The sequence below is a fragment of the Rhamphochromis sp. 'chilingali' genome (assembly GCF_963969265.1).
Source record: "Rhamphochromis sp. 'chilingali' genome assembly, chromosome: 4".
Classification (NCBI taxonomy): Eukaryota; Metazoa; Chordata; class Actinopteri; order Cichliformes; family Cichlidae; genus Rhamphochromis; species Rhamphochromis sp. 'chilingali'.
In genome coordinates this window covers 18,632,869-18,643,426 of record NC_137948.1, presented here as the reverse complement: position 1 = coordinate 18,643,426, position 10,558 = coordinate 18,632,869, and positions in this window count along the sequence as shown.

The following is a 10,558-nucleotide window of genomic DNA, read 5'->3' as shown; positions in this document are numbered from 1 at the left end:
TTGTTCTGTGTGCGCTTTTTTTGGGGGGGGGGGGGGGGGGGGGGAATGAAATTTGAGCTTTTCCTGGAATCGTGTGGTCTTCATTTTGGGTTTCATTTTAAAAAACAACGTGTAAACACAAACCCCCTAAACCCCAAAAGCATCATCTAAAACAGTGAAAGTCCTGGAAATCTTGCTCCTCACATCTGGACATTAAATGTATCTACGCTCATCATAAATAAATGTGAGTTTTTTGCAAGAACAAAGCCTAAAAGGGTAAATGAGGCTCATTTTATTCAATGGTATCACAAAACATTTAGCAGGGAATGCTGAAAAGAAATTTGCCCTTCTAATTTGTTTTTAGGGCCTCCTGGTGGCTGAGAGACCATAAATAGGTGTTTAATTTGTTTTATGCCTTTCGGCTAGCTCTGCGTGTTTAAGTGTGTGTGGTTATGTGTTGGTTTCACGTGCCTCTTAAATCAATAGATAGATACTTTATTGATCCCACAAGGGAAATTATTGAATATTATGTTTTTTTCTGTACGTGTGCGTGTTTCCTGGTGTAATATTTGAGAAGACACTGGGATTGTTTGTGTTAAATTCTTATACACATGATTATCTCTAACCTCACTGCATCTCCCTGCAGCTGTTTGTGCCTTTTATAGCACATGATGGCGGGATGAGGCTAAACAAACTGGAACAGAGGCATAACATTGCTTTTTATAGACTTTTTAAAGAAATGATTTATCTGTTTGTGTTATATGTTTCTGGAAAATGCGACTAGTGATGGTGGTATCAGTTGAATATTATTAAGGCAGAAAAATCACTGCAGGGCAAATCCATTTGGTTGTGCAGCCTTTCCTGACATGTATGAAGAAGGGCCAGAGCAGAAGACCAGCAGCAGTCATACATTTGTTGTGTCAGATGGGGTTAGGGGGTAGTTCAAATCTGGGACGATGAATGATCAGTCTGAGACCTGCAGCCTGTGGGGAGTGGGGATGGAGTGGGAGAATGGGAATGGGCAGTAGACCAGCAGCAGTCGGAAATGGATGCATTTGGTTATCTATAGTCCTGCTAATTCTAGGCTCTGTTAGAAGCTAAGCTATCCAACTGTTGGCCGGAACTTTTGATTCATTGACTAGAAACTGGAAACTGAAATCCCCTGAAATGCTGACAAAACCTTTGTTTTCGAGACGACTCCATCCAGCTTGCAGTGACGACCTTCGGTTGAATGTTCTCCACCTGTGGACAAACACAAACCTCAAGGTGCTGGTGTACAATCCACCTGTTCACCTGCCCATAGTCCAGCTGCTCATGTGCTCTGTGAAGATGTCACTGTGTGCCTGTGTGTGCGTCCATCAGGATCATCCATATGTCTACTATCCACTGTGTTCACATGTTATTTGAGCAGTTTATATGCCTTTCCCTATTTCATTATTCATTATTGAGGTGAGCATCTATAGCAGATCTGGGCTGACTCACTGTGACTTGGCGTGTATGTGTGTGTGTGTTGTGAGTGTGTATAGCCCTACAGCATGACTCACTCACTGCTTTTAGACAGATGAGGACAGCGGTCTCATTGAGGGCAGCCCAGGTTTTATACAAGAAAAATAGCCACTTAGATTAGATTACGTGATACATTCTTCTCTCTCCTCCTTCTTTCTCTTTCACCTTTCCCCCTGCCTCTCTCTCGCTCTCTCTCTCTTCTTTTTAGTGAACACACACACACACACACACACACACACACACACACACACACACACACACACACACACACACACACACACACACACACACACACACACACGTTCAGCTATCTTAGTGAGGACCTTCATTGACATAATGCTTTCCCACTAATTGTAACCCTGACACTAAAACCACATTTTGAGTCTCAAAAATGCCTTCAAACTCATGGGGATGGGCATTTTGTCCCCATAAGGGCTGCTGGTCCCCACAAGTATAGTAAACTTCCAATTTTTGGTCCCCACAAATATATGCAAACATGGTGCGCACACACACACATACACAAACACACACCTTCGCCCAAACTCAATCACCTACAAATGGAGCTATCTTCACGCCCTCAGGCAGGTGTCTATGTACACCTTTGCCTGTTGGCACAAACAGGCAAACGGGCACACACACACACACACACACACACACACACACACACACACACACACACACACACACACACACACACACACACACACACACACACACACACGCAGACATTTAAGCCCAAAGAATACCTCATCATTTCTCCTTCTGATGATGGACTAAAAGCTCAGTATAATCTTTTTTTCCAATGCAATCCAACACTCTTCTCTGTCTGCTGACTGGGCATTATAAACCTGATATCTGTGTCCATTTTGTTTTTACCCCCTCTGTGTGGTTGTTAAGTGTCCATCCATGGTTCAATTGTGGTGTTTTGTATATCAATTATGACCACTGAACAGATCAGACAAAAAGCTAAGTAAAAAAATAATCAAAAAGACACATTTAAGAGTATTTAAAAAACACTTTTAAGAAGAAAACACTGTCTTAGATTTATTTTCATATAACTGATTGGATACACTGATGTATTTTACAGTTTAGATGATTTTCCTTGGTTATGACATTGAGTAAACACTATAACTATGAATAGGTAGCATCATGTTTTTAAAAAAGTATTTTGGTGGTGAATTAAGCCTTTGTTAAACTTTGTCCATCTAAATAAGTTTTGTCTTCAGAGGTTGTTCACGAGGATGTTTGTGTACCCTGAATTTTATGGTCACCATATATTTGTCTGCACAGCCACTGCACTAAAATTACACACGAGTTCTCCATGCAGAGAGTAGCACAAGACCAGGATTATACTCACTTGTTTTTGTTTTACTGCTTTCTAGTTCACATGGAGACAGCTTGGAGGAAGCATGCTCAGTGGGTGCCCTTGTAGTTGTGGCTGCATAAAGAAATGTGCACTGAAACACTCGTGGACCTTTTTGTACTCACTAAGACAGAAAACATGCTGCTGGGGTAATGTGAAGAACCACTTGTCCTTGGTGTGTGCAGCTGTCAGAGAGCATCTCTGCACGGCAGTACAACCCTTAAATCCTTGAATGCAATTGATATCATAGCCATATCTGTTGTGTGTGTGGAAAAATAGGAGAGGTTGTGTATTGGTCTGGACTATATACGAAGTCAGTCACTCCCAGTTTTCTGCACATACATCGTGTCTTTAATTAATGTTTGAATTTTTAGTCTGTGCATTTGTTCATTATATAGTGACTAAAATCAAAGCAATCTTGCTGTATGCATTGTGGTGCTGTGGTTCAGGAGATAGAGGTAGGCATCTACCAATCAGAAAATTGGTGGTTTGATCCCTGGTTCCTCCTTGGCCTTGGACAAGATAGTGAACTCCAAAGTGCCCACAATCCATCCATTGCAGTGCAACTTTATTCTCTGTTTGTTAGAAAGCACTAATGAATGTGGCTTGTAGTAAAAAGCACTTTGACTGCTAAGTTTGAGTAGCAAAGTTCTGTATCATTCCATCAGTGCACAGTGCACTGGTGGACAACCGTACTCTGTCTCAAAGATAGATAATGACAACATTCTAAACAACAATTAGTGCCAAATATCTTCCAAATAAATACTGGAACAATCACTAGAACTGCAGCATAGACTTCTTAGTCTTGCCTCTCTGTGCAAAATGGGTTCAAAAACATAAACAACTGTAGGATACTGTTAGTCTGTGATTTGAACTGGGGGAACAAATCGTGGCAGGAACAGCCTGATGTTATTTGTATCCCACTGTAACTTTACTGTATAAAGACCTAACATCTCCAAAATGTCAGGAGTAGTTAGTCATTACAACAAGTGTTTGTGAACTAAAAACCAAGAGCCCAGCGCGTGCTCCTGACGCAGGGAAAAACAATTTCCCTGCGTCAGGGGAGACCTACCTTGGCACTTGTGCAGGTGAAACCAAAGGGCAGATATGCTTCACCATATTTTCTCGTCTTTGGCTTAGAATGAAGTTGGTTTGGAAACATATTCAGCTACACTGTTACAAAAAACATCTTAAAAAAACGGTAATATTCCGGCAGCTGGGGCGCCAAAATACTACCGTAAAATAACAGAAAATAACTTTCTCATGAAAATACAGTCATTTCCAGTAATGAAAATAGAGTTTGTTGCACTAATTTTACATGGGATTCTGCCTTTTCCAAGTGCTTTTAGACATTAAATTAGGAACATTTTAACGTGATCAAACAATGAAATTACCTATAAACAAGGTCAATGAATGTGGCAATATGAATCATAATACGGAAATGTACAGAAATATACAGTTAAATAATAATGGATTGCATGCCATATCGCACCATTGGCCCCTCTGGCCATCACCAGTAGGTGAAGAGTCTTGACCACGGACACAATACCGAGAGTGTCCGAGCCGGGGCTCGAACTGGCAACCTTCTGATCACAAGGCGAATTGCCAACTCTTGAGCCACGATCGCTCTAAATAGCAATGATAATAATACTTATGTGATGTAACACAAGCTTATAGGAATCACGTTATATACTTTTCCATAGCATCAAATTTGAATTCAACAGTTCAATCTTTCAATCATGATACATTTGTCAATGTATTTTAACAATCTAAATATGCATATGTACAGACAGATACATTTAATAATCATGAAAATTATGTTTTATTACATTACAGTGATTTAATGTTAATTTACATTTGAAATGTGAAATCACAGTCTATTTACGTAACTTTAATGATATTCTAGAAGAACAAAACTGTAAAATGCACAGTAAAATACTTTTATATTAGGATTTTTTCCTACAGTGCTGCCATACCCGCGACCTTGTGGTTGTTAGTTCACATTCATTGGCCGATGCTTAGCGTCATGTTATTATGTGTCCCAACATCCAATGGCATGTCACATTGTTTTCATGGCCACACCCTCACCCAGGTGCAGAGGCCTATTTCTGTTCAGGAATGTTGTGAATACTTTGAGATTTATATTAATTGCAATTCCTACCTCTACATTTATTTTTTAAAATATATAATTAGCACAGCGTGGCCGTGCAATGTTGTTTTTTTTTTTTAGTTTTTATTCCTATTAATTATATTTTCACTTGTTACCTATGAATTATTGAATCAGACCTAGATGACATGAAATTTTCAGCACAATTATAATTCAAATACTTCTTTAATTATTGATTGTTCTCATTAATTTTCGATCATTTTATATATTTTTCCATAATATTACATTTGGATTTAACAGATCATTCCCTCACATAACAGACAAATATTTGTGAAATTATGATACATTTCTGAATGTATTTTTACAATCTAAATATGCATATGTACAAAAAAATATATTTAAAAAACAAGTAAATTGTGTTTTACTATATGTACAGTGATGTTATGTAATTTTACCTTTGACATGTAAAATCACAGTCTACTTATGTAAATTTCATGATATTCTAGAAAGACAGTACAAAACTGTAAAATATACAGTAAGATAGTTTGACATTACTCTATTTTGGAACAGTGTATGCTTCATCTCCTGCTTTGCATTTGTGTGCTAGCAGTGTCCAAGCGTTTTTTTCCCCTTCTCATACCGCCCCCCTCCCCCCCGCAATGGCTTTAAAACAGTTTAAAACAATCTCAGATCTTTTATTTTGCAAGGCCTTGGCTTGAATGAAATGTCCGTAATTAAAGAACAGATGGATCTTTGTATTGCAAAACAAAGAAGGAAAAAATGCCATGTTAAGCTGGCATTGCATCATACTGTTGATATAACCATTTGTTTGATCCAAAGAGATGATGTGGATTGAAAATGTGCCAGGGTGCATATCAGGGGAAGCTAATATCAGCGTGTGTAATTACTGATAGCCCAACGATCGCCCTCTGCTTGGATAAACCCGATTAGGATCGACTAGGCTGTAAGCCTCTCTAATCCACCGTAAGGAGAGAGGTATGGATGCAGGGAGGGAGGAAACTCAGAGAGAGACAGGGTGGCACATAGGGTGAAGGGGAGAAAGGGAAATAAAGATAAACAAGGTGCAAGAGGATGAAAAGCAGACAGGAACAAGACAGAGAGAGAGGAGAGAGAAGGCAGAGAAAAAAACAGGCGAAGAGAAGCTGCACAGTGTGTCAAAGCAGATCACTGCCCGCAGGAAAAACAGGCAACAACACAGCAAACTGAACTCCCTCCAAACCGCTTTTATCTCCTTCCACTGTGGTTTTGACCTTTGCCATTGCATCCGAGAGTTCAACCACATTTTATTTTAAATCACGTTCCTGCTCTGTTTGCAAAAAAAATTTTTTGTCTTTAATTTTCATTATATTCTGCAGATCTCTGTGCATGGTTGCTGTATGCACAGACTGTAGGTAGAAGCTGAAATGCAAAGTGTCTAAGTGCTGACTCCTCCTCCTCTGGCTGCATAATAAAGTCCAGTTTGTAAGTTTATCGGGTCACAGGGGCAGCTACTTAAGCAGAAAAACACAGAGATCCATGCCCGGTTACCAGAATAAGTTTGTAAGTCTGTAAGAAAAAAAGGCCCAGGTCTTTGATGGCACCTGTAAATGCTGAAGCAGGGTTTACCTTGAGAGTGGCAAGGTGAGAATTAAGTTGGTGGTATGTGATTAACACTGTCTATCAGCAAGATTACACAAAAACCACTAAGCTAAAGTTAATGAACAGATGGCAGAGGAGCAGACTGTTAGATCTGTATCCTTTCTCTCAAGAAACAGGACCCTGGCACTGAACCTCGGGGAAGATGTGCTTTTCTAGTTTAAAAGCTGCTTTGTTGTCTTTTCGTCTCAAAAGATGCTTTGCAAGACTTTATCTAATTACGGTCATCTCAGTTAAGTAAATTTGACTTGAAATAGCTCTTGAGTAAATGGAAGGGAAAAGAGAAAAGGGAGAAAAGAGCGTGAAAAGTAGGTGGGGGTATAAAGGAAACAAAGGGAGGGAATGTGATCAGAAAACACAGAGGAGTAACAGACTGGAAGAGAGACGCATGAGAGGGAGAGAGAGTGAATGAAATAAATGCAATTTCCATGATCAGTTTAAGTTTGAGACCATTAGTCCCTGTACGTGTGTGTGTGTGTGTTTGTGTGGTGTGTGTGTGAATACACCGTAAACTTGGGGGAGCCACACAAAAGCCCACACATATGATGTGATACAGTAGATTCCCGTGATATGAACCCCTGTGTGGTTCTCACATACGGTATGGGGGGAAAAAAATCAATATAATCACAACTATAGTGTTACCATCCCATTTTTCACTCTCCCTGTGAGAGAGAGCACGCACTACATAAAAATTAATTTCATTTCAGCCTCAGATAAACCAGTGAGTGTCAGAACTCAGGCCACGCCTCTGTGTAATTTCCACTGTAAAAACTGAGGGAGAGTGAGAGAATCCACAGATTTCCTTGTCCTTTACTGACAAAGCTAAAGTGGCTCCACTTAACTGGTCAGAGGCCATAAATGCATTAAGAGTTTTCTTTGCATTAGCAGGCAACTTCTTGTGCAAACAACCACAACAGCAATCATGAGAAGTCATTTTGCTGCTGATGAGTCTGCAGCTGCTTCTTGAGGTTATAAACTTATAAAAGCTCTTTGAGAGAGGCAAAGTTTAAGTCTTTATTCCTTTTCTAAGGAAGGAGCTGATGTGGAGGTATGTTTCTAGTGACATTTGTTTGTCGGCAAGATTACACAAAAACCACCCAGCTGAACTTCATGAAACCTGGTGGAGAAGTGGATAGCGACCAGAGAAATACCTCAATAAATTTTGTTGTGAATCTGGTTTACTTTTCTTAAAATTACAATATAGTACATTGGCTTTGGTGAATAGCTCTTGTGTTTTTAGAACCTCTGGCTTACACATAACATTGTTTAACATCATTTATTTATTGCTTATAATTTGCATTAGTAACAACTTACTTGCTATAAACCAAAAAATAAAGAATACAGATAAAATAGTCCAAAACTAAGAAATAATAACGTTAAAATTGTGCTTTATTGAAGTAGTCTGCATAAGGAAATGTACTTAGTTGCTTCTACTGCTGTTCCAGAGATGGCTTAGCTGTAAAACTAGCATTGTCCTTGGAAAAGCTGCAATTTTGCCCTCACAACTTCTTTGTGTTTTAGTTTTTTATGATTACCTTGTCCAGTGAAGTTTCACTTCTATCAAAGCCAGCTAGATGCAGGGAAATGCATGAACAACTTACTGTCCAGAATAGTCTTTGAAATACTTTGGTATAGCTGCTATCTTTATTCATTTTTGCAGCATATCCAAGTAGTATAAGCTGAACATTCAGCCTTGCTGAATGTCTGAATGGAAGCAAACTCCTGCAGTGAGATTCTACAGTCTTGCAGAAACATTTCCAAAAGAGTGGAGGCTGTTCTACAAATGGAAGAGTGCTCATCTTCACAAAGAATATCTACATGTCCATGCACTTTTGTAAAATATATTCAGGGGTGCTTACCTGGCTTTTTGTAGGTAAAAGGTATCCTTAGAAGTGTATAACTTTATTTATAATAAAACTGTGTAATACATTAGTTGGCTTATATATTCAAATCTTCAAAATAATAAAGGTCTAAACATATTTCAGTGGAAGCCAGTACCACCTTTACCTCTGGCTACACATTTTTCCATGGATAGACAGAAGCCAACAGATTATGAGAAACATCAAAACATTTCGAAGGACTGAATAGTTCAGCTGAAAACACATTACACTATATTAAGTGTGGCATCCCATGATATACTAAAAACAAAAGCAGATTTATTTATGTCAATTTACCAGGCGGTAATGCAAACAAATGGGAGGCTGAAGCGTCTACATGGCCTTTTACATCAGGTACAGTGTGTGCCCCAGGCCATTGGCTGTACTGCCTTCAGACTCAGACACAACTTTCTTAAACAGATCAGGCACTTTGATCATTTACAGCATAAGTGCAGGGGGGAGCTAATTTAATGAACGATGAAAGCACCATGGTAAGACGTGACACTGAGCCTTCGTGCAGGACAAGGAGCTTGAAACTCGCTCAGCTAAATGGAGTACACAGTGTTTTTTTTTAAATCATCTGGACATGTGCTTATCCTGCTCTGCTATGCTTCGCATGTGGTGAGGCCCCGAGGGGCTTCATTTTCCCCAATGCTTGTGGAGATAGGAATATGAGAAAATTTGCTACCAGGGTTTCAATCAATAACAACACTTATACTTTCTTTAATAAGATGAAAAATGTAAAGCACATTGCACAAGTCTTATGCCAACCCAAGTTTTGTAAATGTTTGCTTCCAAGGTGCCAGACTTTCTTCTTATTCTTTAAAGTGGTGTTGTTCAATATTTTTGTTCACCACTGCGCTTTCCGGGGGGGGGGGGGGGGGGGGGGGGGGGGGGTTCTGTGGACATTGGCTGCTTTTTCACCAATATTCAGTCCAGTCTTTGTGTCTGACCTTTATCAGGTAAATGTGTTGTCAACACATAACGAAATCTTCACAGAGAAGCTAAGATCAGATAATAAGCCGTATGCTTTGGCACTTTGGTAACTTGAAGCCTGTCAAAAACCACAAAATTTGTTCCCATTTATGAAGCGCAAGTATGTAAGTTCAATAAGGAAGATTAGTATTGACTCATCTGTCTGCTTTCCTACGTGGTTGGCTGTCAGTCTATTCTTTACATCACTTCCATTTTCCCACGCTGTAAAACTCAATGCTGACATCATTGCTTTAGTCCAGTCATCTTTCTACCAATCAGCCTCCACTCTATGTACTTTACATCGCACTGGGCATCTTTCATTCTTCCTTGCAGACTCCTTCATGCAACCCACCTCCTCCCCAATTCCGCCTTATGCAAACCACTCATCCAAGCCTCCATCTTATCTTCACCACCACGAGAGTCTAGACTGTGGAGCGAAAAACTTGACATAACTCAGGATATGTGCAGGGTATCCATTAAAACCATTTGAGGAAACTGGAATAAAACAGTAAAAAAATAATAAGTGGAATAAGTGGCAGGCCTAAAAAACTCTCTACAGCAGATGAACAGTATCCGAACGCCATGTCCTTAAGAACTAGAAGAAAATCTCACAAAGAACAGACCCAGGAGCTAAGAGTTGCATCTGGCCTCTTCAGAAATGTTCTCAGTGGAAGGGCGGATAGCAAGAAGCCTTTCTTAGTGAAGGAAGGGAAGAGAAACAGGGACAAAAGGCTGGGGTATGCCAGATTACATGAGAACTGGACTGAAAATTAGTGGCAACAGATCTTTTGGAGTGATGAATCCAAATTTGAAAATTTTGATTGGAATTCTCACTATGTACAGAGGAGGTCAGGAGAGAGCGTACAGCAGTGAGTCTCTAGGGCCAACTATAAAACATGATGGAGGCTCTGTCTGTCTGACTGGCATCGGCTTCATTTCTCATAATAACGATGCTCCCAAGTACAGTGCCAACGCAGTAACAGTATACCTGGATTCAAAAACACAGAAGGATCATGATCAGTCATGGATTGGCCTCCCCAGAACCCAAACCTCGGAGAACAGAATAAAAAGGCAGCCAACATCTGCAGAAGAGCT